A 27,539-nucleotide genomic window follows, 5' to 3' on the forward strand; every position below is an offset into this window, starting at 1 on the left:
AGATACTCCATTTTGTGTATGCTGAGTGAGAGATGTTTAAAGGATATCCAGGGGAAAGTGAAAGGAGGAGAGGCAGTTGGTGATATGGAAATGGAATTCAGTATTGATATTAAGGCTAGATAGATTTGTGATTCATCAGCATGGAGAAAATCGATGAAGAAATGATAAGTTGATGAGATAACCAAAAGAAAGGGAAGAGGAACTGATAAATGCCATCATGGGCAGTCACACAATAATTTAGAGAAAATAAATGAAGACTTATTATTGTATCTGTCACATGTTTGAATTTTTCAACTGTAAAATTAGGGGTTAGACAAGATAATCCCTATAGTTCCTTATAGCTCTCAACTCTGTCAATCGATGCTCAGAGAGACTGATGAGCCTTTAACATCAGTGTGAGAAACTTAAAAAATAATTTTTCAGTGTGAATATATGACTTTTTCCCACTAGAAACTTGAGATTATATATATCCTAGCTATCTCACACACTCTAAAGTAAATATTCTTTTTCTAAGTTTTTAGCTTGAAGTTTGTTGAATTTTTGTTGTAAAATAAAAGAAACAAGGGACAGATATTGTATCACTTTTAAATTGGTTGGTTGTTGGACTTTGTTCTTGAAGAGGACCACAATGACATCACTATGCTAGAGTCAAGTTTCAGTGTGTCCGACTGTGGCTGATCCAACCAATACAAGCTTGGAATGCTCTACCATAGGTCGGGCACAGATAGTTCATGTGAACATTTAGGGTGGTTTCTCTAAATTTGTGCATCCTGCATTTCCTTTGAACCATTTCAATTCAGCTCTGCTCACATAGAACAGCACTTTCTCAGCATGCCTTGCTAAGCTGTCCTGTGCCAGTGTCTCCCATGTCACACAATCAATTCCAAAGTTCTTAAGAGAGACTTGAGAGTGTCCTTGTATCACTTTATCTGACCACCATGTGAACACTTACCCTGTGTGAGTTCTCCATAAAATAGTCATTTGGGCACGTGTACATTTTGCGTTAGAATAGCATGGCCAGCCCATTGGAGTTGCACTCTCTGAACCAAAGTTTGAATGTGTGGCAGTTTAGTTCGATAAGCAACCTCAGTGTCCAGTATCTTATCCTACCAAATGATCTTCAGAATCTTCCTAAGACAATTCAAATGGAAGTGATTCAGTTTCCTGGCCTGGTGCTGGTATACTGTCCAGGTTTCACAGGCATACAATGAGGTTAGCACAACAGCTCACCTTTTCTCTCCCAGACTTTCCTTCAGGGCTTCTTAAACACTGATCTAGCTGTGGCAATGCATGGGTCAACCTCATTATCAGTGTGTATATCCCTGGAAAGTACACTACCAAAATAAGTGAACTTATCCTGTGCTTGAATGCACAAACAACTTCTCCATTTGTTGTAACTAATGGTTCCATGTATGGATGGTGTGGTGGTGGCTGATGGAGCAACTATGTTTTCTTGGTGTTAATTGTTAGGCCAAAATCATCACAAGCAGCAGAGAATTGATCCATACTTTGTTGCATCCCAGCTTCAGAGGCTGCACTGACAGCACAATCATCTGCAAACAGAAAATCATGCACCAACATTCCCTCCACTTTGGTATTGGCATGTAGCCTTTTCAAGTTGAAGAATTTACCATCTGTGCAGTAGCTGACCTTGATGACATGTTCATACTCATTGAAAGCCATGAAAACATCCTTTTAAATTAGTTTCTTCTGAACACCTATTTTTGTTCATTTTCCCCAATATTTCTATAACATTTAATTATATTGCATATTCCACATTCATTTTCAGAATTTTGAGTTTGTTTAGTAACTTATCTCAAGAACATTTGCTGTTCTGACATCAACAATTAAATGCTATTAAATAATTTTATTTCCAATCTTTTTGTAATGAAACCCATTTTTATGAAGAGAAAATAATTATTTTTATAAATTTTCATGTACTTTGCTCTTTAAAAAAAACAGCTCTACAGCAATAACTTAGAAAGTTATATATTGAAATATCCAAAGTAGAATTATAGATATTCATTCTGCTCAAACATATGAAGCCAGTAACGTTGTCTGGAAACTTTTTGGAAAAAACAAGAAAATTCATTGTACATATATAGGAAAAATATTTACACATAAAATTGTTGAATTCTACTTACTCTACTTAAACACACATTTTCCCTTTCCTTGGCTATTTTTTCCTTTTTACTACTGGAAAAAGAAAATCTGAATTTTGAAATAACATTATTAACTAACATATTTGAAATAGTTTATACTTTTTTATGTAATCACCTTATAACTGAGATCTTTTGTCAGAACCATAGGCTTGTTTTCCCATATTTTATTATTTAAATATATAGGAAGGTAGTATGCCATAGTGTATACAGATTGGTCATAGTATTCAGAAAGATCTAGATTCACAACCTTTTTATTACATATACTTGGCTGTGAGACTATAGATAAGTCATTTAAACTCTCAGTGCCTCCTGGCACATATATTACAAACAAGCTGCCCATATGCATCAGTCAAAGGACTTTCCACAAAATGATAGCTCGAAACAAAATGTCTATATCTACATTTATTTATCTATCAGCATGTAATCATAGACAACTCATTTTTCTTCTCTAGAATGTTTTTAAATGGTATATGACTTTTGAATAGATAGTTTTCAAACTCATGAAATTGAAAAAGCATATGAATCACACTGAATTTAATATAATTAATTTAATATCAATTTTTCATATCAATTACTTAATCATCAATTAATACACATGCATGTGCTAATTACCTAATGTGTCTTAGACTCAGTTGAACACTCAACTTCTCTTTTGTTTTCCTTCAGCTTCTATTAGGCAACATTATCTAAGTTCTTCTCTGGACTTTCTGACCTCTTTTTTTTTCTTTCTATTTCTTCTGTTGGCTCTCTTCTTCCTCTTATCCTCTAACTGTGGATTGTCCTCCAAGCTCTATTTTTGGCCCTTTGTCATTCTTTTTAATCAGAAGGCTTATATATTCTCATAATATTAGTTACTCTCCTCTATATTAATGCCTCCTAAATTTATATATCTTCCTCATTTGATTTCCAATCTTCTATCTCTATCGGCTTCATACTTACATCACCTCTGATGTCTTGTTATTATCTCAAACTGATCATGTCTCAAACTGAACACAATATCTTTCTTCCTAACAGAGCACTCTCAAAGTCAAGAGTACCTTAATTTCTTCAGTCATCTGGGTGATAAATCTTGTACTTATCTTTAATTAGGCATTTTCCTTCATTCCCAAAATCTAGAAAGTCAGTAATTCCTATTAATTATTTTTGAAACATCCTCCATTTCTATTCCTTACTCTCCCTTTCCACCACTACAGCTGCACCTAAGGCTCTTATCACAGTAAGCCTGCATTATTTCAAAACCATTCTTGGTAGCCACTCAAAAATCTTTTGTGAGTTCTCATTTACATTAAGACGACATCAAGTCAAAGTTGACATCAAAGTCGGACTTTCAAGGTTCGACATAATCTGTTCCTACTGTACCTTATCCCACCATATTTTCTACTACCTTACAACAGAGTTTCTCTGTTCAAATTAGACCTGTTTCTTCTCTGTAGCACAAACATAACATACTAACTCCTACATATATACCTTTGATCATATTGTTTCCCTTCCCTGAAGTCCTATTCTCCTGTATCCTTTATTCTGGCATATATATTCAACTATTATTCATCCATTAAGGTCCAACTCATGTTCCACTTTCCTGTGAATCCTTTCTTGAATATTCCAGCCCTCAATGATCATCTTTTTCTTCTGAATTATATTATTTATAGGCTTTAGGGCAAATTAACTCATCATTATGTATTTGTATTTATAATTCTTTAGTTTCAATGTACAAATACAACCAAGAGGATAAACCATTTCAGCAGATGAGCCAAACCAGGTTGAAGATAACCAACAGGCCTCAAACCTATTGGTGAGTTAGGGTGATGTCTACCGTAAGCACCTGAAGATTTCCCCTTGGTAGAATGGGAAGAGGAGAACAATTTGTTCCAATGGCCAGGAAGGCAACTGAAAGCAGGATCAGTGGAGCACTTCGAGCTTGGTGAGACAGTAAAGACACCAAAGTCATTCACTGAATCCTGGGATGCTGCCAGTCATCCTGACTTGTCATACTCCTGGATGTCAATGACTCTGGAAGAATGAGGCTGATGACTTTGTGCTACTTTGCCTCATTTAAATCCAATTCATGTGCATGTCAAGACATCATCTCATGATGGTATTGGTCTTCTTCAAAAACAAAGGACAAACAATATTACCAAGAGGAATCTGGAATACCTCTGTTTTCTAAATATTTCAGGATGTTATTCTGGGAAATTCCCTGTGGAAGACAGTGATATGGAAAATTATAGGGAAAAACAGCTAGTAACAACTTCTAATATGTACTGAAACAAAACATACATGGAGCATGCAAAACTGCTCATCATGGAAATGTAGGGACTGCATTCTGATGCTGCTGCTTAGTGCAGTACTATAAATCAAATATCCTGTATAAATCTTTGGGAGAATGGTTATAAAATGGTTAGCTCAGATGCAAGTTCTAACTTTCTTGTAACCAAACCTCTTCTTATTTTGAGCTCTGTGGCTCTTTGTATTTATAATGAATATTGGTGATTAAAGCATAGGAGATGCTAGATACTGAAGTTCTGAGATATAGATGATTGCAAAAAGCCATAGAAGTGAAAAGTCCATTACTGTGAGCCCAGAATATAGAAAGTCTTGGATGGAAGTCTCTGATATAAGGGTTGTTATTCTACAACCATTTTATAATCTTGTTTATTCATAGTTTGTCCTGAGGACAACAACTGTATTTCTTCTCTTTTCTTTATTTTACCTACCACAAAGTAGATACTTGGTAAATATATGTATTTTGTGCTTTTCACTTAATAAACAGTAGTCAAACTATGTATCTAGTATCCCTCTTAGTACAATGGGATATGAAATCAAACATGTTTTTACCCAGAAAGAACTTATAATATATTCATGTGACTATTAGTGAGCAAACCAACCTAAAGAGCTAAATTGTACATTAATAACCACATGTGCAATAGACATATCAAAAAAGGAAATGAAGTTAAATGCAATCTAATTGGTGATACTTGACATTTATATCACATTTTAATATTTGCAAAGCACTTTAAGCACTTCATTTGCATTATCTTATGTGATCCACCACTTCATCCTGGTGAGGCTATGTGGTGGCTAGTATATTTTAAGTCCCATTTTAAAGATGAAAATACTGAGTCCACACCAGTTTAATTGAAAATGAATTGTCAAGCTGGTGGCCCAAGTTATCAAACTGATTTTGAAAAATAGGTAGGGACTGTCCACAGGCTTTCCTCAACTAATCTCAAATATTTCCATCTTTTTGGTATCATGTTAAAACAAATCTTTATCAAGAAACATCTGCAACATGCCTTCCTCCAATTCAAGTTTCTCTTGTGTAGGAGTGGCAAGCCTTTAAGTAAAGTTTTTCTTTTCTATTGAAGCCTTCACTGAGTCCCAGTTAAGATAAATTTAGATTCCAAAGGATGTTATTACCCTTGTGAGAAAGTAGAAGAATATAAACCTTCATGGATATCATCTTCTTTGTCAAATTCATCATTGGACAAACTAACATCCAAACAGTCCTGCTGAGTATAATAATCAATTTCTTCTTTATGAAATTTTTCCATATTTATAGACTTGGCAGCAGTATTTTGGGTTTTTTTTTCTCATTTGCCTTCTCAACAGCTGTAAAGCAGTCAGCTTGTAATATGCTTAATGTTTTGTAACTTTTCCTTAATATTTTTCTTTTTTTCCTCCTTTTACTCCATATCTGCCATTTGAATATTAATCATTTTTAATGACTGGGGCTGTGTGAAGGCAGTTTCACATTGGATTTTTTAAAAAATGGTCGCACCTGCTGTTTCTAGGTCTGCCTTTAAATTGCTACCCTTAATTTCATGTCAGTCAAGAGATTCCAAAGCATTGACACTTCTTGGACTACTTTCATTTGTGTTTTTTTTTTTAACTTTTGACTTTCATGTGTTCTCGTTAGAACTGATGTACTGTAATTTAAGAGAATCATAAAGTATTGGAACAAGAAAATATTTCAAAGTTATTTGAAGGAAGAAAAGAAATTAACATTTATTAAGTTCCCACCATGTGCCAGGCACTATGCTAAGCACTTTACAGATCTAATCTCGTTTGATTAGATATTGAATCTAATACTTCCTTTTAGAGATGAGAAAACCAAGGCTCCAAAATGATAAGTGACTTTCTCAATAGTAAGCCTGGCTAAAACTCAATGCCTCCTGACTCTCGAGCTAATGTCCTTTTATATGCTTAGAGTACAGCATTCAGAATTGGAACAGAGCTTATAAATTATTCTGTGTTTTACAGATGAAGAAATTGAAACCCCCTTCTCCTCCCCCCCCAAGAAGATAATGATCTCTCCATGGTCACATCAATAGTAAGGAGCCATCTGAAATTCAAACACACATCCTCTGATTCCCAGTCCCATACTCATGCCATTATACCACATTGCAATTAGGAACTCTAAAGCTCTTTAGCAACAACCCCTTCTACCACAGCTGAACAAATAATTATCCAGTCTATACTTGCAAATCTTCAATGATGGTGACAGTTTTGTAGAGACTAATTAATTAGAGCATGTATCCATGGAATTGTATTTATTGTTAAAAAAGAATATTTATTGAATACTCAATCAGTAAGTATATTATATTTGGTCATGAAAGATAAAGAAACTAAAAACAGTAAACAGCTTTTTTAAAAAAACAATTATGTTTTAAAGGATTTCTAGTTAAGAAGGCTATGGTGGCAGATCACATAAGATTTCAACTCTCCCATTGTTACTCCAGCAAAGAACTTTAAAGAGCAACAGATTAAATAATGATAAAAAAAAATCCAAAGGTAAACTTCAGTAAGTACCTTTATATAGTCCACAACTGCATACAAATATAGCCTGAAGTGATAGACATTGAAAGAGAAATATCACCACAGAAACAATAATAAACACAAGCAAACAGCCGGAAAATCCTTGGCACTATCCTAAACTGTGAAGAACCAGGGAGTACTGAGACCACACAGCTTCTTCATAGGGGAAACCCCAGGGAAAGGAGGAAGAAAGCTATCCAGGAAAGACCCAGGAGGGAACAGAAGATCACCCAGCAACCTGATTAGGAAGCACCTAGTGGGAAAGTTGAGAAACTGGAAGAATGGTCATGTTCCCAATGGGAATAGGGAAGTTTACAATAGAAGGAATAGGGGGAAAATGGGGAAGTTTAGAAGACATAAATACTTAAGGAAAAATATGAGTTCAGTTTTAGACAAATTTTTGAATATAATAATGTAAAAAAACAAAACTTTTAAAGATTCAAGAACTCTGACTTATGTAATTGCCAAGCATAACTCCCAAAGATTAACAATGAAGCATATAGAAAAGGAATTTTAAAAGGGAAGTGTCAACACAACACTAAAAAAATTACACAGAATTTAAGAGAAGATAGTTCTAAAGGGGATAAACATATTGAGGGTAGTTTTGTTATTCAACATATACTTTTAAAAACTATTTATAGAAGTTTACAGTTTCATAGATAATCCCATTGTTGATCTACTTTCTATGATGATATATTCATATTTGTTGATTTTTATTAAGTTCATAATACAAAAAAGAAAATTTAATAGAAAGGCAAGTTCCTGGCTTCATGGAACCTACAGTCCAGTAACAATCAGATTGTATAACTAATAGGCTAATATTATGTTAAGCTAGAGTTATGGTAAACAAACAGTATGCTAATTACAGGAGTCAAGAATGTCTCTTTGTTGTATATTTAAAATTTTTATATGCATGCAATCAATGTCTTTTTTTCTTTCTTAAAAACATACTTAGCGCTGGTGTAGTTACCATCATAAAGTCAGTGAGACTGAGACAAAGCAAGCTCAAATAAGATAATACTTTGCAAACATCTGGAATATGTGGTGAAATGCTGCATGTTTGCAGGGAATACTTGAAGTAGCAGACATCTATATTTAAAAGCGTTTTTTCTATTGACAACATTTTAAAATAAATGGAGTGTAATTTTAATAAATAATAATTTAGACATAAGAACACCTTTAATTTTGTTATTATGGCTTTAAAAATTCATTTTTCTCTTGTCATAACTATGTATTATGAGTTTTTGATAATTTAATTTAGTAGTTATCAAATTCTATTACTTACAGGATTCAATTATTTATAGCACAGGAAATGTGGAGGGCCATCACAAACCCGTGGAAGTAGATATAAAGAATTCATGTTCTGACATGTCATTTTGCACAATAAGAAAGCAAGAATTATTGATGTAATTTTGCTTTATTTGGTACTATGTATAAATTAGAAAATAGCACATGTAGTTCATGAATGCTAATCAAAATATTTAATCTGATCACAGTTTTAAATTAGTTTATGTCATAGAAAAGCAAACAACACTTGCAAACTATCTGCAAACCACCATTTTTTATGAGAGGCAGACCTTGTAAAGGACAAAAAGTTCAAACATCGTGTCAATGTTATGAAAGTTATTTGTAATCATATATGAATTTATTCTGTCAGTTTTAAATTAAAGATTTGTCTGGGCAATTCTCTAAGACTAGATGTCACAATGAAGATGCTGATCTGCATTGACAGAAGGAGTTTCCATATTGAAGATTCCCATACTGAGAATTTTCAAAATGGGAGTGCAGCCTTACTTCAAAGAGATTATGCCCTCACTCCAGAGGGAATGTGATCAACCCATCAGAGGATGAGAAGATGGATCTAAACTCACCTTAACCAAAATAGTATTCATGGGGCTCTTCTCTAACACTTTACCCCAACACTTCCCAGCCATACCACTTTGCCTCTACTATGAGACCATATTAGTTCAAAACTTTATCAACTTTCTCCTGGAATATTGAAATGGATTTTTTTTTTCACTTCTCAGTGCCACAAGGAGTTAGGACTACTAGATTCTGCTTCAAGTTTCTCCATCCTCCAATCTATTCTTCACCCATTTGACAAAGTTATTTTCCCGAAGCATAGTTCTGATTATGTCATTACCTTATCTAATACACTGTAGTGGTTCTGGGATCAAATATTACTTCCTCTTTAGCTCATCCTATTTTGATTTGTTTTTTGGTCTAAGTTTCATAATATTAATACATATATGTCTCTTAATACATGTATGTGATATAAATAAGTGAATATTTATAAATTAGCAAATATTTATAAATAAATATTTTAGAAATATGTATATATAATTATTTTAACTGATGAAGGCAGATTATTAAAAATGAAAGTTTGGGGATTATTTCCTAATACTAACAAAATCACACTTCCAGTTGCCATTATCCATCAGAAATATAAAATATTTGGGAAAGATAATAAGTCATAGTATATCAGAGTAAGAAGAGGTCTGTGCCAATTGATGCCTGAATAGCTATCTCCTCTACATCATTTCTGACAAACGGTCATCCATTCTCCACTTGATGACTTATATATTCTATTCCACCATTGTATAACTATTTTTTTAAAAGGTTTTCTCTCAGATTGAATGAAAATATATTTCTCTGTACCCATTGCTTCGAGTTCTGCCTAATGAGAAGAGTCAGAAGAATAATCATCCTTCTTGCACATGACAGTCCTTTAAATACTCAAAGACAATAACCACGTCCCCAACAAATCTTCATTTCTCCTTGCTTAGCATTGCCAGGTCCTTTATCTTAATCCTCATATAACATGCCTTTCTTTGGTCATGTTAAAATTCTTATTAAAATGTTCATATTTAGAATTGGACATTTTCTATGTGTGCTAACGCCACATCCATAAGACAATCACCTCCCTCTCTTACTGTATCATATTCATCTTTTTTGGTTGGTATCCACTATACCACCCAGCTTCCCTAATAATATACCAGGGCAGCTAATAATACTTTTGATAGTCTACCATTATGTTGCACTTTAAGACTAAAAAAGTGATTTGCTCACAACAATCCTGTGAGGTGGATAGAACAAGTGTAACAATTCAGAACTTTTTCAGACTTAGGGTACTCATTTTCTTCTAAAGGGGCCCATCAGGTTTGGGCTCATGCGTGTGATTGGGTTCAACTCAGGGAGAGCCTGGTCTCTTAAAGGAGGGGTCAGATTCATTTTCTTGCTCTTTGGCTACTTGTACCCTGACCCTAGGACACCAGGGAAGATCACTAGAAACTTAAGTTGACTGATATTTAGGATTTCTTAGAAAAGGAAGAATAGAAAGGTACTCAGTATACAATGTAAATATATTAAAGGATAGCTATTTATTCTTTCATATAAAATAAATACTTAACAAAAGATTCAACAGTACATATTGACAAAACGTAAGTAGCAGTACCACAGCTACCATTAATATTGTCTCAAGAGACTGATAGTTAAAATGCCAAAATTAGACACCCTATAGCCATCCCTTACTGGAAGTACAGGGAAAGGATAAAGATATGCATGGCAGATGAGAAGACAGAGAAAGATCCAGAGGACAGGGTCACTTTCTTAAAGGTCTACTAAGTGGATGCCTGGCTTTTTCTACCTCAGTGCCAATCTTCTATGATAGAACTTTGACAGAGTTCAACTTCTTGTAGTGGAACTAAGAGACCCCCCACAGTTTACTGAATCAACCCAAAGTTTGAACCATAATACACATGGTGAGACAGAAAGCATGAGGACAAATGTGTCATCAGAAAGGGACTGCTCTGCTCTTTTTGTGGTGGCAAAGAATTTGAAATCGAGGGATGCCCATCAATTAAAGAATGGCTGAACAAGTTGTGGTATATGAATGTAATGGAATATTATTGTGTTACAAAAATGATGAGCAGGTGGATTTCAGAAAAACCTGGAAAGACTTACATGAACTGATGCTGAGTGAAGTGAGCAGAACCAGGAGAACATTGTACATAGTAACAGCAACATTGTACAATGAACAACTATGATTAGCTCTTCTCAGCAGTACAATGATCCAAGACAACTCCAAAAGACTCATGATGGAAAACGCTGTCTATATCTAGAGAAAGAACTATGGAGTCTGAATGAAGATTGAAGCATATTACTTTCATTTTTTTTGCATTTTTTCATGATTTTGTTCTGTTTCTTCTTTCATAACATGACTAATGTGGAAATATGTTTAATACGATTGCATATGTATAACCTGTATCAGATTGTTTGCTGTCTTGGGGAGGGGGGAAGGATGGTAGGGAGGAAGAAAAATTTGGACCTCAAAATCTTATAAAAAAAGAAGGCTGAAAATAATTTTTACAATAACTGGAAAAAATAAAATACTATTTACAAAAAAAAAGGTACTACTCCAAGAAGAGAACACATGACAACAGAAGAGAGCCATCCCCAGTCATGCTCCATGAGGCAAATACTAGCTAACAACAAATAAGTCTTTTCTCTGATTACATCTGTTACACGAGTATTGTCTAACCAATTTTATAGGTGAACTTGGTCACAGATAGGAAGTGACTTGCTATGGTTATATAAAAAACAAAAGTCTGAGCAGTCAGTGAAAGTTGTTTTAATTAATGTACTAAGACTTTTCTGGTAACTGATTACTCTGAACTAACCAGTTTAAGCTAATAAGCCTGTAAAAACATTTTTAAACAGTATAATCTGATATAATTAGTCAATCAACTAATCGACTCATATTTATTAAGTGCTTACTATGTGACAGGCTAAGTGCTAGGGAAAGAGAGAAAGGACAAAAACAGAACAAAACAAAAAGTAAAACAGGACAAAACAAAAATAGTCCCTGCTCTGAAGGAGCTCATAGTCTAGGCAACATATAAACAACTATGTATAAACTACCTCTCTCTTTCTCTCTCTCTCTTTCTCTCTCTTTCTCTCTCTCTCTCTCTCTCTCTCTCTCTCTCTCTCTCTCTCTCTCAGTCAAGGTGAGAAGGTACTAAGATTAAGAAGGACTGGGAAAGGCTTGCTGTAGAAGTTAAAACTTTATGTGAGATTTGAAAGAAGTCAGAGAAGCCAGGATATAGATGTGGAGAGAGATAGTTACAAGCATGAGGGACAGCCAATGAGAGAGTTAGGAGATAGACTATTATCTGCAAGAAAGAATAAGAAGGCCAGTATCATTGAACCAAAAAGTATGTTAGGAGAGTAAGGTGTAGGAAGACAGGAAAGATAAAAGGAACCAGTTCATGAAAGGCTTTAAAAGACAGAGGATTAAAAAAAAAATACTTCTGGAGTTTATTGAAAGGAAGGTAATGATATTGACAAACTGGAGCCTTAGGAAAATTTGACAGCTGAGTGAAACATGGATATGAGAGGGGTAGGGAAACCAAACAGAAGGTTATTGCAACAGTTCAGATGTGAATTGGTGAGAGTCTGGACCAGGGTGGTGGCAATGTCAGAAGAGAAAAGAGTGAGTATATGAGATGTTCCAACTATAAAATAATGGGACTTGGCAACAGATTACATATGGGGGAGAGAGAGTGAGGAATAGAGGATGACACCTTGGTTGCAAGCCTAGGTGACTTGGAGGATGGTGGCACCCCCTACAGTAAGCCTACCCAACCTCCATCCCATGGGCTGCATATGACTTTTGGGTCACTTGGGGCACACCGAAATATTTCAGGCAGCCTGTGAAAAATGTAGAGGAAAACATCCTTTGTATGTAGAGGAAATCCTTTGGTGGGCTGTAGGTTGTGCAGGCCTGCCCTTCAGTAATAAAGAAGTTTGGAAGAAGGGAAAGTTTTGGGGGAAAACAAATGAGTTTGCTTTTAGGACATGTTGAGCTTAAGATGTGTACATGACATCAAATTCAAAATGTCCAATAGACAGTTGTAGATGTGAGAATGGAGGTCAAGAGGGAGGATACAGCTGGACAAGTAGATCTGACAGTCGTTTACACAGAAAAGATGGTTGAAAGCATGAAAGCTGATGAAATCATCAAATTAAATAGTAGAGAGGGAGAAAAGAAAAGAGCCCAGGGCAGAGCCTTGTAGAATCCCTGGAGTGAGCATGAATGACATGTATGAAGATTCATGAAAGGAGTTGTTAGATCAATAGAAGGAAAACCACAAGAAAAATATTCCAAAAACCTAGAGAGAAGAGAGTATCAAAGATGAGAGATTGATCAACAATGTCAAAGGCTGCAGAAAGGTCACAAAGGATGAGGACTGACTGAGAAAAGACAATTAGTTCTGACAATTAAGACATCATTAACTTTTAACAGTAACTTTGGAGAGAATAGCTTCAAGTTGAATGATGAGATTGGAAGCCAAACAGCAAAGAGCTAATAAGAGAGTGAGAAGAAAGGAAGTAGAAGATGGTATAGTATGGTAGATGGTTTTCTCAAGGAGTTTAGCCACAGAAGGGAAGAGAGATGTGGAACAATAGCTAATAGGGATGGATGTCAAATCAAGTCAACAAACATTGACTAAATGTTTAGTATGTGTCAGTCACTGTCCTAGGTGCCAGGAAAATAAATACAAGGAGAAAGAAAAGTAGTTCCTGATTTCAAGGGTGATAATTTCTAATGGGGGAAGGCACCTTATAAAAGGAAAATGAAAAAAGAAAAAGGAGAAGGGAAAAAAAAGCTAGTGTGGGGATGTGGAAAGAGGCTTGTAAAGAGAGTTGAGATAGTAGAAGTCCAGAGTGCAGCCCAGAGAGGAATGATATATTCCTTTATGGACTTTTCCTTAAATGGAGTTTCTGGAAGGAGTTATCCAATCAGAGGGAGAGGGTATAGGAGCAGAGAATACTTCCAGTGTGTGAATTCTAGGGTTAGAACTAGTTTTAGGATGAAAAGTTTTCTAGGGCATGGTAAAGGAAGTCTAGAGTTCAGTCTGGAGAATGAAGTGAGGATTTTTTGAGGATGGGAGAGAGACATGGGCATGTATAGGGAGATATTAAAGATGAGTGAGAGAAGAGAGATGATGGGGGAGGCAATCTGCTGAAAAGAATGTGTAGAATGGGATCATTGTGCATTCAAAATTCATTGTGACTCCAAACCTTGTTAGACATCCAATCCCTCCAACCTTTAGTTCTTCCCCAGGCTATCATGCCTGCACTGGCTACATGCATGTAGATGGTTTTTCCTTGGGAAGAAGAGCCACTTCCTGTGAAACACAAAGAAGGAAGAGATAGTGGCAGATAGCATCCTGGTCTTGTGAGATGATGAATAGGGGAAAACAGGGAGATCTCAGCAAATGGCCTCATTTTTTTTTTTTTTAGTGAAATATGAGGCAAGTTTTTTAGGTGAGGAGGTGGGCTGAGAAGAGATGGGAGCTGTGGAAGATATGAGCAGGGATAAATTTTTTTGGAAGTTCTACTGTGGTGAGTGGGATAGTGAATCAATTAGGGAGTTGTAAAAGGATTGCTTTGCTATAGCAAGTGCTGTATTGTATTATTATGTAACACAAATTTGAAGTGGACCCAGTCTGCATGGTATTATCATTTCTTCCAGCTTTGTTCAGTAACACATGAATAGGAGTGAAGGCAGCAAATGGTGGGAATGATCCAAGGATCAGATTCATAGGACAAAGGGGCAGTGGACTCAAGAATAGATGACAGCATGGTTCACTAAGAGGTTAAGCTGTGGAAGAAAAGAGAGGGTAGCCAGTGCAGGTATGATAGCCTAGGAAAGAATGGAGAGTTGGAGGGATTGGAAGTCTAACAGGGATAAAGATGTCTAATAGGGTTTGGAATGTCAGGGAATTTTGAATGAGATATTTATTTTTAAAAAAAGGTCTTCACACAGTGGCACATAGTAGGTACTATATAAATTTTATTTCACTCCTTTCCAAGGTAGAGGAAAATATGGAATGACAATAGATGATCACATAAAGGTTTTTCAGATTTCATGAACATATATGTGGAACACTTGTAAGTGATGGCAAGAATTCTGGTGGGGTGGAACAGTAGGTCATGGGAAATGAGTAAGTTAAGAAATAAAGAAGTTACGGTATTTGAGGGAGTATCAATATGCATATTGATGTCCCCTAGTATGTGGGCAGGAGTTGAGGAGGAGAGAAAGACTGTGAGCCAAGCACTAAACTCATTGAGGAATGTAATCTATTTGGATCTGAGAAATGATCTCCTAGCCTAAAGTAGAAACATGCTGTTTCTGAGCCAACAACAGACTTTAATTTGTGAACTTTAATAGAATATCCTAGATATGGGACAATTGTGTGCTGTATAAGTGACTAGGAACTGAGCAGATAAAAAGCTGGGGTATTCTTCCAGAAGCTCATATTTCCTCAGTAAAAATTAAATGGAACTCATAACTTCCCATGCCTGTTCCTTTTTTAAAAAAAAATTCTGTTACTTTTTCTTAGTCAAGCAATCAAATCCCCGGCTGGTTTTTAAAAATGTATTTTATTGATGCTTTTTCTCTTTAAATCACAGTCATTTCTAGAAATTTTTCCTGTCTTTCACATTGAAATTCTTCTGCAATGCAGAAAAATGAAACAGAGAAGGTCATCTTAGTGGCCACCTATGAAAATATGAAACATTGCTTTACCTCTCTGCTATGAGACATTTTTTCCTTTAAGGTCATTGCTGATTTTCATCTACTCAGAGATCAAGGCTTCTTTTAATCATTTTTTTTCATTTAAATTTTTGGAATCATGTGTGTGGTCCTTTCGATTCTGATTATTTTAGTTTGCCAATGTTCATATAAGTCTTCCCATATTTCTTTGAGTTCCTAATATTTGTCATGCTTACATTACAATTTTTGTTTATGTTCACATGCCATATTTTTTTCCAGTCATTTTCCCACTCTAGTTCCAGTTTTTTTCCTACCACAAAAAGTATGACTATGTATATTTACATATCTCTTAGACTTTTATATCTGTCTTTAACTTTTTGGGGGTATATGCATAGTAGTGGGGTCACCAAGTCAAAGAACACTATTTGGTCATTTTTCTTGTATAATTTCAAATAGACATCCAGAACAATAGGATCAATCCACAGTCCCACGAATAGTGTATTAGTGTGCTTATTTTCCCACAACTCTAACACTGACTATTCCTATTCTGGTCATCTTTGCCAATGAAACCTTAAAGGTGGTGAAACCATAGAGTTGTTTTAATTGCACCTTACTATCTTTAACTTTGAAATCCTACTCTTTAAGATTCAACTACAATCTTGATTATGTGCTCTATTCCCTGAGGAATTTTATATTCCCTTGACCAACTGTTGCTCATGGAATAGTATCACTTACTTTTGATCTTATTATGACTTTAAGGGTAACGTATTTTTGAATTTAGGGTAAGTCAACCCCCATCTGTGTTGGTATGTATGCTCTAGGACAATCTTACTGTATCATTTAATCAATATTTTAGATGGGTTGTTTGATGTCATGTTTATTTGAAGTGCATGCCTTGATTTATTTTTTTTTCATGCCTTAATTTAAAAAGAAAAGACAAAAGAAACCTGTCCAAATTACCTAATGTTTCTCAATAGGAATGACTTCTATAGAATGAAAATAAATTTTTTAAAAAGTACAGCTTTGTAAAGAAACCAAGCACTGTCACACAGCTTTAATGCATTAAATGTTTAGTGCATTTTAAAAAACTTGTTTGTTCCTTTGAGAGTCAGTTTGGCAATGCGGATAAAGTAGTTGATGTAGAATCAAGAATACCTCAGCCTAAGTCCTGCTTTTGATACATACTGGCTGTATTACCCTAGGGAAGTCACTTAAACTCTCAGTGCTCTATGTAATACTCATATACAAGAAACTGCAGAGAAAAATGTTGATTTGTATTTGTAGCAGTAGTTGCCTCATCCGATAATTCTCTATAGCACTGAAATTAGTGATCTAGTCCCTATCCCTTGTTCCTTTCTGTTTCCCTTTCTGGTTTTATGTAGAACTACTTCAAGATAGTCAAGTGTAATATGAGCTGATAAAAGCTTGAGGTGATTGAAAGCACCATATAATTTCCAAATACAATCCAATTTGCTATCTTCTTCATATTCAATTCAGATCTCATTTTATGTTCTCTGAAGTTTCTAAAAAAAGACGTATATACTAATGGACCAGTTCTATCAACCAACAATTGTCCATAACTTAGACACTTGGCATTTTTTATCTACCTATAGATAAAATTAAGCCAAACTACTTTGAGTGATTATGAACCTCAGAAAGTTCTGTGATGTTCTGGGATTACATGAAATCAGCTCCATGTCACCCGTAATAAGTATATATAAAAGAATTTATCGTCTCAGGGAAATTCCTTTTCCATTTGGAATCAGAACTGAATTTCCTCTATCACAATGGCAAACTCCTTTCCTAAGAATAAGTGTACAAGGTTTGGAGCTCACTTTATAGTAGCAATAAAGGGGTTATATCTCACATATCATATCAAACATAGAAAGACCTGTTATGGCATTCATATATATTTCATACTATATTAGCTATTTATTGCATATTATACTTTATGTTATAAATTGAATATTACACAAGATGTATTAAAGTTGTGAAATCAACAAAATCAATTCTTTGATGTTACAGTAATCAAAGATTTTTCTATTCTAAGCACATGCTGGCTTCTTGGTCACATGACAAGCAAATGGCAGATAAGGAGCTTTCTCTAGAACTCTTTTGTTTTCTAACTTTCCAAAAAAAAAAAAAAGAATCATGGGCCAGTAGTAGAAAAATTACAGCGATATCCACAAAACAAAGAAGAGATGATTATGACAAATAAAACCCTTTTTAATTGATGCCAGAGGACTCTAATCCTTTAGGTTTTCACTCAACACTTCTTCCCTATCAGTTTCCATATTTCTGAGATGAAGACACAAGCTATAGGGACCATCAAGGTGGAGCCCTTCACCTAGTTTTGGCAGTTTTCATGTGAAACTTCCCAACATGCCATATTTATACCACCTCAATTACTCATTTCTTAGTTATTCAACCTTCTCATTTCCCATTTTCCCCTACTACTAGGTGTCTTAGTGGATAGAATGCCAGGTTTGAAGTCAGGAAGACCCATCTTACTGAGTTCAAATCAGGCCTCAGATACTTTCTAGTACTGTGACCCTGGGCAAGTCACTTAACCCTGTTTGTCTCAGTTTCTCATGTGCAAAATGAACTGAAGAAGAAAATAGCAAACCACTACAGTGTCTTAGCCAAGAAAACTCCAAATGGGGTTATGAGAGTTGGACATAACTAAAAGAGCTGAACAATACTGACTTCTGCACTTAATCTTGCCAGTTTATCATATTGCCAATCTTGGCCTCCCAAGCCCCAACCTTGGATCACTTAAACCATCCCCTGCTTTTGCTTCTACACATGTGCTGCTAAACAAATCTGGAAAAAAAAATCACAGAGCTATGGTTATTGGTCCACTACAAATTTATTTTTCATAACCTCAACTAGGTCCTTACTTCAGCAAGGCCACCTATTTTCACCTATTTAACATACAATCCAACTAAGCACAGTGATTCTTCATCACTCCTCAAACTTTCCTCGATACCCCATTCATTATTAATCAATTTTGAGTAATAAACATTGAGGCCATTTGCCAAGAGCTGCCTCTTCTCCCCTCCTCCTTGTCACCTCATGTCACTCAGATGCTTTCCTCCATTATTTCTTCCTTTACCACAGTCTTACACGCAGAGCTGGCATTTTACCTTGTCAAAACATACCCTTCTACATGAACATGTGATCTCCTTCCATCCTGGTTCTCATCCTTATTCTCATTTATTTTCAATCTTTCTGTGTTTATTGACTGCTTCTCTATTGCCTACAAACATGCCCATGTCTACTCTATGCTTAAAAATTTTGATAGGAATGTCAAAAAGTTCAACTCTTTTTGTTAAATTGACAGAGATCAATCTTGAGTTATAAATATACTACTAGTTATTTACGTTTTTTTATTTCTTTAAAGAGCATTTTATAACTCTGTGTGTATGTGTGTGTTTGTGTGTGTGTGTGTGTGTGTGTGTGTGTACTACGGTCAGGAAGACCTGAATTCAAATCCAGTCTCAGACCCTTGGTAGCTGTGTGACCTTGGGCAAATCACATAAACTTTGTTTGCCTCAGCTTTCTCATCCATAAAATTGGGATAAAAATATTACCTGCCTCAAAAGGTTAGATTAAATAAGATAATTGCAAAGTACTTAGCATAGCACGTGGCTCATAGTAAGCCCTATTTAATGTTATTATTATTACTGTTATTATTAATTTTGAATGGGGGAACTGATATGAATACACTGAAATGGATAGACTGTTTTAAAGGAGGTCACATTCTTCTTTGCCATTGCTATTGCAAAATTATAAAAAGACCACAAGAGACAATGAGGCTATTATGTCTTTTTCTTTGACTCATAAGTTTCCATGGACAAATAACTCACTACCTACTCATCAGCTTATTGGCTACTAATCTCTTTACAATACATTGTAAAGTAATTCCCTGCTGAATCCATGATTTTATCTATCTTTTGGTAATATTTATAACTATATGGTAGTATAGCTGGGTCAGCAACTAACTGTACTTCTGATTAGGGCAGGGCCCAAGCCAAGATCTTCGCCCCTGCACCAAAAGGAATCTGACTCCCATTTGTCTACAGGCCCCAGACCCTCATCTCCCTTTGAAAGCCTTAGCCTTACCTTTTAATCTTATTCAGATGCGCCTTTGCTCCTTGCCCTAAAAGAAGCTGGCTCCCTTTTGTCTATGGGCCCCAGAAAGGCCTTACTCTGGTCTCAAAGGGTTCCTTATCGACTCCCCTAATCTCCCTTTGAAAGTCCTAGCCCTTCCCTTTGATCTTGTGCAGATGCCTTTCAAACTTCTGCCTTCCTGTTCCCTCCATTAGCTGCTCCCATTGTCTATTCAATCTCTCAGACCTTCCAAACCTAGACCGTTTTTTTCCCAGCCCCCTTCTCTGGCCACCTAAAGTTACTTCAGTGTATAAAAATTCTACCCAGGCCCCCATTCAGATACTGAGAATCCCAATCTCAAAAGGCTGAGACCTTCTTATGCCCACTCATTCTTACGGGTGTCACCTGGCCTATGCGATTTATCACTAATAAACTTTTCCTCTGGCTTCAAGAAGATTTGAGTTGAATTCATTCAGGCAGGGCCCAGTACCATGATCTTGGGGTGCCCCCCAACAGCATGCCAAAAGTCCTAGATCTCTTCACTTCCACTGAGTTCCAAGATAGATTTATGAGAGTAAATCAGATTTCTAAGTAAAATTAATTGTTGGGAAAATGGGCATTTACCCAGAAAAAAATGCTGCCATTTTCTTACAAATGAATTCAAACCTTATTTTTTTTATTGTTTTTGTTGCTCATATAAAAGCAATTACATCGTATTTAAACTTCAATGGTATATGTGAAAACAGATTGGATTAGTTTGTAGATCCCTAGTCTATATTCCTGCAGTAGAAAAAAGCATGTGTACCAAAAGTTGGCTATCAAAACTCATCCAGTATCTTTTTAATTCCATTGAAAGAGATGTTGCTTTGAAAGAGACAACACATTCCTATTCTAAAGACTTTTTTTTTAATCTGAATTTCAATACTTTTATGAATCATACTGATGGGGTATGGACCCTGGAAACCACCCCCCTCCTAACTTCCCTTGAATTTCCCCACATGGTCAAGTCTCTTGGTGCTAGCCTGAGGCATACACTCATCTCAGTATAATCGTTTCAACTGTCCTTGCATTGTGGCTCTGACTCTGCCCCAATCTCCGTTCTCAGTTATATCTAACCGAGCCCAGCCCTTCATTGCCTGTTACCCCAGGCCACTTCCCACCCTTAATCTCATCTAGACTCCTTCTCTGTTCCACAGCTTGGTCATATCCAGATCTTCCCACAGTCTTTCTGTATCCATCTTGCCCCTCCCCCCCCTTAAATTGATCAGATTCTTAAAATCTGGCCAATATGGAAACTTAATAAGAATCTTACCCATTCAACTGGTGTTTTAATAAACCTTGTCTCTGTCTGAAAGAAGGCTTGAGTCAAATTCTTTCAAGGCAGATCTGCATCTTTTGCCCTTGAATTTTGGGGTTCCTAGCACCCCTCAACCTCAATAGTACTACTTATATACAGGTGCTTTTTGGCATATGGGCAGTCTGTTTGAGAGTTTCTCTCTGGGTCTATTGTCTTCTGATGGAACAGCACATTTGGGAAGTCATTTTGTACTATTTACCCCTGTCCCTTACATTTTGGTTTAACCTTAAAAACAAACAGGAATTTCCCTAAACTCTCCCAGACAATGACACATGTGTAAAGCTTGTTTTTAGAGGACATATGGTGAGGAGTGGTTACAATTACTTGGTGTTCACCAGGATCCCAAGGAATTCATCACAGCTTGTGTGTCACACACATTGTTACTTCAGGGAAAGCAAGAACTTTTACTTGAAGGACACCTTTTTTTTAATAAACAGGTGTAGAACAGATAGGTTTAAGGATGTGTGACAGTTGAAGGGCTTAAAAAGCCCTGCAGATAATAGGATTGGATTCTTTTGCTTCTTTTCTCATGGTTCTTACCTCTAGGGTGGCAGAATTTCAGCCCAAATGAAGTTGCCCTGGAACTTCTCTGGGTTCTTATGCTTTTGTTTTCCTTGGAAATTATATTAATTGGGTTAAATGACCAGTGGCATTGTAATGAATGTTATAGCTGCCTTCATTGAATAGATTTACTGGATTGCTACCAGGGATAATGAACTGTTCTAATTCCTACATGCCCTACAGCTTAATTAATCAATCTGCATCTATTTGTCTCTTTCCCCTCCTCCTTACCTCTGTTACAGACTTTATTCTGAATTGCCTCTCTCTCAATCAAAGAATTGCTATTTGTTGATAACAGAGAGAATCTGCTGCCAATAGGGGCAGGAATGTTTTATAGTGCTAAGGTAAAGTTCTTCAGTAAAGCTACAGGTTCCTAGCTAAATCCTTCTATACTTAATAGCTGAGTTAATAGTTTATAATACTTGGGGATTTAGAAAGCACAGCATCATATCAGCAATGCTGATTTAAAGAGGTATCATGACTTCAAAAAAAGTACTAGTCAGGTTTAGATTAGAATTCTACTTCAGAAGCGGAGCAAAGATGGCAGAGTAAAAGCAGTGACTTGCTTGAGCTCTCCCCCAAATCCCTACAAATACATGTAAAAAATGGCTCTAAACAAATTCGAGAGTAGCAGAACCCACAAAAATAGTGAAACAAATTTACAACCCAAGACAACCTGGATGGTTGATGGGAAAGTTCTATTGCAAAGGGCTAGGAGAGGAACACTGCTAGCGCTATTGGGCAAAACATCTCATCTATTTTGTATATATTTATTTATGCACATATTTTCTCCCCAGAGAGAATTATAAACTTTCTGAGGTTGGGGACCGTTTTACTTTTGTCTTTATATCTCCAGCATTTAGGGCTGTACGTGGTGCCCCACCCATGCTCAATAAATGCTTGTTGATTTATGTGTTTTGCTGTTGTTTGTTTTAGTTGGTGTCCAACTCTTTCTGACCCCATTTAGGGTTCTGTTGGCAAACATACTGGAATGGTTTGCCACTTCCTTCTCCAGCTCATTTTACAGATGAGGAAACCAAGGTAAACAGGGTTAAGTGACTTGCCCAGAGTAACACAGCTAGTAAATGCCTGAGGCTGGATTTGAACTCAGAAAGATGAGTCTTCCTGATGCCAGGCCCAGCTCTCCATCCACCTAGCTGTGGTTTATGTTAGTTACACAAGTGAATTCATATTTACAAATGAATTTTATACTATGATTGTAATGTAAATCATTGTTATTATATTTTACATGGGGAAACAGAAACTGTGATGTTGCTGAGCTTTCTTAGCAATTAAGAAGTAGGAAAACATAGTCCATAATTTCCTTTTCCTATCCTATCCATATGGAATTTCTTAAAATCAGTTGTTTTGAAATATTATATGATTAATCAAATAAACATTACTGATATTGTTACTTCAGTTGACTGAAAGTTCATTTATATGCACGTTTAAAAAACTGTAAGTTTTCTAAATTTATATTTAGTTTATCCTTTTGCTTTGGATTACTATGCTTAATGAATGTTTTTTAGGTTATGAGTCAGATTAGCCTTGTTATGGTGGTTGTTTTTTTCAGTGAGCTTTCTCTTAACAAAGTGCTACATTTTAAAACTTTTTAAATATCCTTTTAAAAATTAATCCATCCACTCCCTAACTCATGGCAGTCTGAGTAATATATTCATAAATTCTCTATAACTAAATTTTAAAGCATTTCCTTTCACTCACCATCTTATATTTTATAATATGCAATATAGCGTCTTTGCTTAATTTATATATCACAAGTTTTTGCAATCATTGGATGTATTCAAGTTTACAGATTTCATTATCAACATCTGTTTCTCATTAATCAACCTTATTTCATTTTCTCAGGTGTTCATGTAATTACAATCAGGTGCACAGGACCTTCTCTCTCTTGCTTGTTCCTATAACGTTACTAATAAGACATCTCACTATCATCATTTTAAGTTATTTGGCATTTTTCAAGGTCCTACTATGACATAGAAGTTTTGAAAGTCTCCTCGAAAGAATACATCAATTTAAAATAATGTCATCATTTTAAAAGAAAATGAAAAGAAAAATAAACTCTTTTTTTTTCCTGTGGGCCTTATCCAAATTTTTCTCAACCACATTTTTTCATGAATGCTTAAGTTCTAAAATGTGGAGAAATCTTGCAATAAGTGATTTGTTGTAACATTTATTTCTTTGAATTTTGATTTCACTCTCTGTGAGGGTCTATAAAGGACTCTTCCTATAGGGAGAAAAAGTATGTATGTTTTTATTCCATGATTATATAATTTTCTTGTATTTCTTTTGAATTCCTTATTAAAAGAGCAATATAAAGTTGAAATGTGACACATTACCTTTTTCAAATGAAGATAACATGTGCAAGGCACTACAATATGATATAATGGTGTATTAGTAGGATTTAGTGAGGTTCAGATTCGCTCCTATAAATGACACTCTCCAATGCACCAGAAAATAATAGGAAATAGATAATTTATTTAGAAGAAGCAAAGCACAGATAGTTTGAATTTGCATAGAAAGCATAAATAATAAGAACAATCAATAATATAGCACCGATCAAGAGAGTCGGTAATGGAAGAGAATACATCACCAATTCAAGGGAACCTCCAAAATCAATCAACGGCTGGGAGCCCCGTTGCAGCCCGTACAAACTTGAATTGTGTAAAGATTTTCCCGGGCGAAGCGTCCTTCCCGCGGGTGAGGCTCAGCGGGCTTACAGGACGCAGTGTTTTTATATTGTTCTAAACAAAGAAGGCTTGGGGCCAAGAAGCCCTTTTTGATGCATGCGCTATTCATGGTTTGTCCAATACACATCTGACCTTAGCCACGCTCCCATCCGCCTGAGACTTGGTATTTTGTTTTTTAATAACATCACGTCTCACAAGGAGAGGAGCCAACCCTCCATGTCAACGTGACCTAGGAATGGCTAGTTCCTGGAATGCTAGGCCAAGAACACTCAGGAGATATGGAACGGTCATGACCGAGATTTGAACTGAACCTATTTATTTGAGTGATCTTATTAATTTAAAGGGGAATTTCCAATTTCCATTTCAAATGGAAAGAATAATAAAGATGTTAAATGTCATTGAGTCCAAATCCCTCATTTTACAGATGAAGAAATTGAAACTGAGGGAACTTAAATATGAGGTAGGATTTTATTACTGGTCCAGCACTTTATTCTACTGACTGTAATGCTAAAGGCAAGAGACCTGAATAACCTTGGGCAAAGCATTATCTTTCCTGAGCCTTGGTTTCCTCATGAGTAGTTGTGACTAAACCTAACTCTCCTTCATGACCATGTGAGAGATGAACTCTCAGAAGTGAAGCCTCCTCAAAGGTTAATAATTCTTAATTATTGATTTCAAAATCCTCCTCTGCTCAGACCCTGATTTTAAGCACATAACAGAAAGAATAAGCCCTGACCCCAACCTGAACTGTTTGCCCTTAGCTTCCTGCCTTTCTCTTGTCCCTGGGATATGGGAGAAGGGGGTTGGGGAGAGGAGATTGCAGTGGATTTTGGTTTCATAGGAATTACCTAAATTATGGGAATTCAGCCCTAAACCCCTACTCATCATCACACCACTGCTACCTCTACATTAGGTTTACTAAATAAGGACATGTATGTTTGGATTGGCTATACCTTGTGTCCTTTTCTTTGAATTTTCATGCCTAGAATGTAAGCCCGCATCCCCAGCCAATGGGAGTAAGGGATAGTGGTGGGTAAAGGTTTTTCCATTAGAGTATATAATCTCATTTTGCTTTCTGTGCCTTGCCTCTCTCCTCCTGGAAGTATACCAGGGGAAGCTGATGCCCTTTCTTGTGAGAGTGTAATAAAAGTAACTTTTGCTTTCCACCTTGAGAAGTCTCTGGGTTTAATTTGGGTTAGGGTCACTGTCACACACAACCACAAAACAGTAAAAATGGGCCAAGCAAAATTTAAAAGAATAGCAGAAAAGGGAAAAGGAAAGAAAAACCTCATAAGAAAAGAAAATCTTTGAAGGAAGATTAATAGGGAAAATTTTTAAAAAGCAAAAAAAGAGAGTCCAATATCAAAAATTATGTGATAAATTTGAGGAAATATCTGCAGAGGAAATATCACAACAAAAATAACTAAATCTCCTCAAAACAACACAGACATCCCTCAAGACTCTATGAAATAATTTAGAAATTTAATAAATTATATAAAGGATGATGTGATATGCTTAAAGGTTGAATAAAATGGTTGAAAGAGGAATATGAGTACAAACATGAGTTTTGACAACTGAAAAAACACTGATAAATTTAATAAAGTAGAAAATTTTTGAAGAGTAGGCTGGACAAGATGAAACTCAAACATGCAGGGATGGAGAACTAACAGGAGAACAAAATTAAAATAAATAATAGTACACCTGGATCACTCCATGTGTTTATAAATAAAAGTAACATATCCAGAGGAAAGAACTCAGTAGGAATCTGAGAATTATTGATCTCCTAGAAATTCATGTAGAAGTAGAGTCTGAAAGCTATGTTCTAGGAAAGTATTTGTGACAGATGGTACTACCAGACCTATACTCACATCTGAATTATTCCCTTGTTTTCTGCTATCCAGAGTAAAGCAAATTGTTAATTAATTAATTAATAGTATATGTATGTTAATGTACATGGATATGTTAACGTATATGTTTTATATGTGTATGTATTATATATACATATACAATACTAATTAATTATGTAATTATATTACTTCCATAATTAACGAGCTAGCATATTTTAGTCACCAGAAGGCACCTAATTACACCACCTGTAAAAGTATTCTCCCTTTCCACTTCTCCAAGCTATTTGCATTGGGTTCCAGAGATAGCTGTGTGTTCCCATATATCTACAGACATGTCCTGAAATATATTTTCAAATGACCTAAATAAGAAACTCACTTATCTGTGGTCTGAGCTCCATACCCTGTTTTGAGGAGCAGGTTTACTCTTCTTATCCATAACCACCTTCATTCATAGGATTTATACAATTTAGTTTTTTTTTTAATATCCATGTGATTTATTGAAACAAGAGGTAACTATGAAATGCCAACATAGCAACACAAAAACAAAATAAAATATAACAATAAAATATGAAGAATGAAATCTGAGCCAATGGATTTGATTACTTCCATATATCTCCTCCCAGCTTGTAGACGTGGTGAAAGAATAATGGTTAGGCATTGGCACTGAATCTGATTTGGTCTCACCATGATTCATGGAAGCCACCAGTCTTATCTAATCGAATGATTTCCTACCACAAACCTAATTTGCTGCTTCAACCCCCAGGTGATCACAGTAGATCCTCAGCATTGATAGTCAACTTTCCTTCATTTCTCTTCACTCAGAATTAGCAGCAGTGGCAACAGCAAGGCCATCTTACCACTCTGGTAAGTCTAAGTCTCTCAGAAATCTCTTCATTCTGGAAGAAAGAACAGGTATTGGAATCTTAGAAGAAGTCAGAAATAAAGTTCTTAAAGCCAGTAGCTTTGTTTTTGACTTTTCATCCTCTATATCCTTTAACATAGTGATTTGCACATAATGCTTAATGAATATTTGTTGCATATGAAACAAAAAACACCAAGTACTTAAGAACAACAACAACAACAACAAAAGGAGGTTTGAATGTACAATAAAGAAAAGCAAAGAAATCAACCTACTCTCCCAAATTGCTTTTTCTCAAAAGTTGAGAATTTTCCATGAAAAAAGATTGTTCCTTCCATGACATTAGAAACTTGCATTTTTTTCTCCTCTGAACTTGGTAGGGCATTTTTCTTATGTATTGATGAATTAGCATAAGTTTACCAAGTTAAACAAACTTGAAAGCAAATATTATGTAAAAGAAAACTCAATTTATAAATGCTTTTAAAATCAAAGTACATTCACTATTTTGGTATTAACTTCCAAAGATATATGCAGGATTAGTATAAACAAATCATTTT

This window comes from Phascolarctos cinereus, unplaced genomic scaffold (assembly GCF_003287225.1).
Source record: "Phascolarctos cinereus isolate Bilbo 61053 unplaced genomic scaffold, phaCin_HiC Scaffold_7;HRSCAF=346, whole genome shotgun sequence".
Classification (NCBI taxonomy): Eukaryota; Metazoa; Chordata; class Mammalia; order Diprotodontia; family Phascolarctidae; genus Phascolarctos; species Phascolarctos cinereus.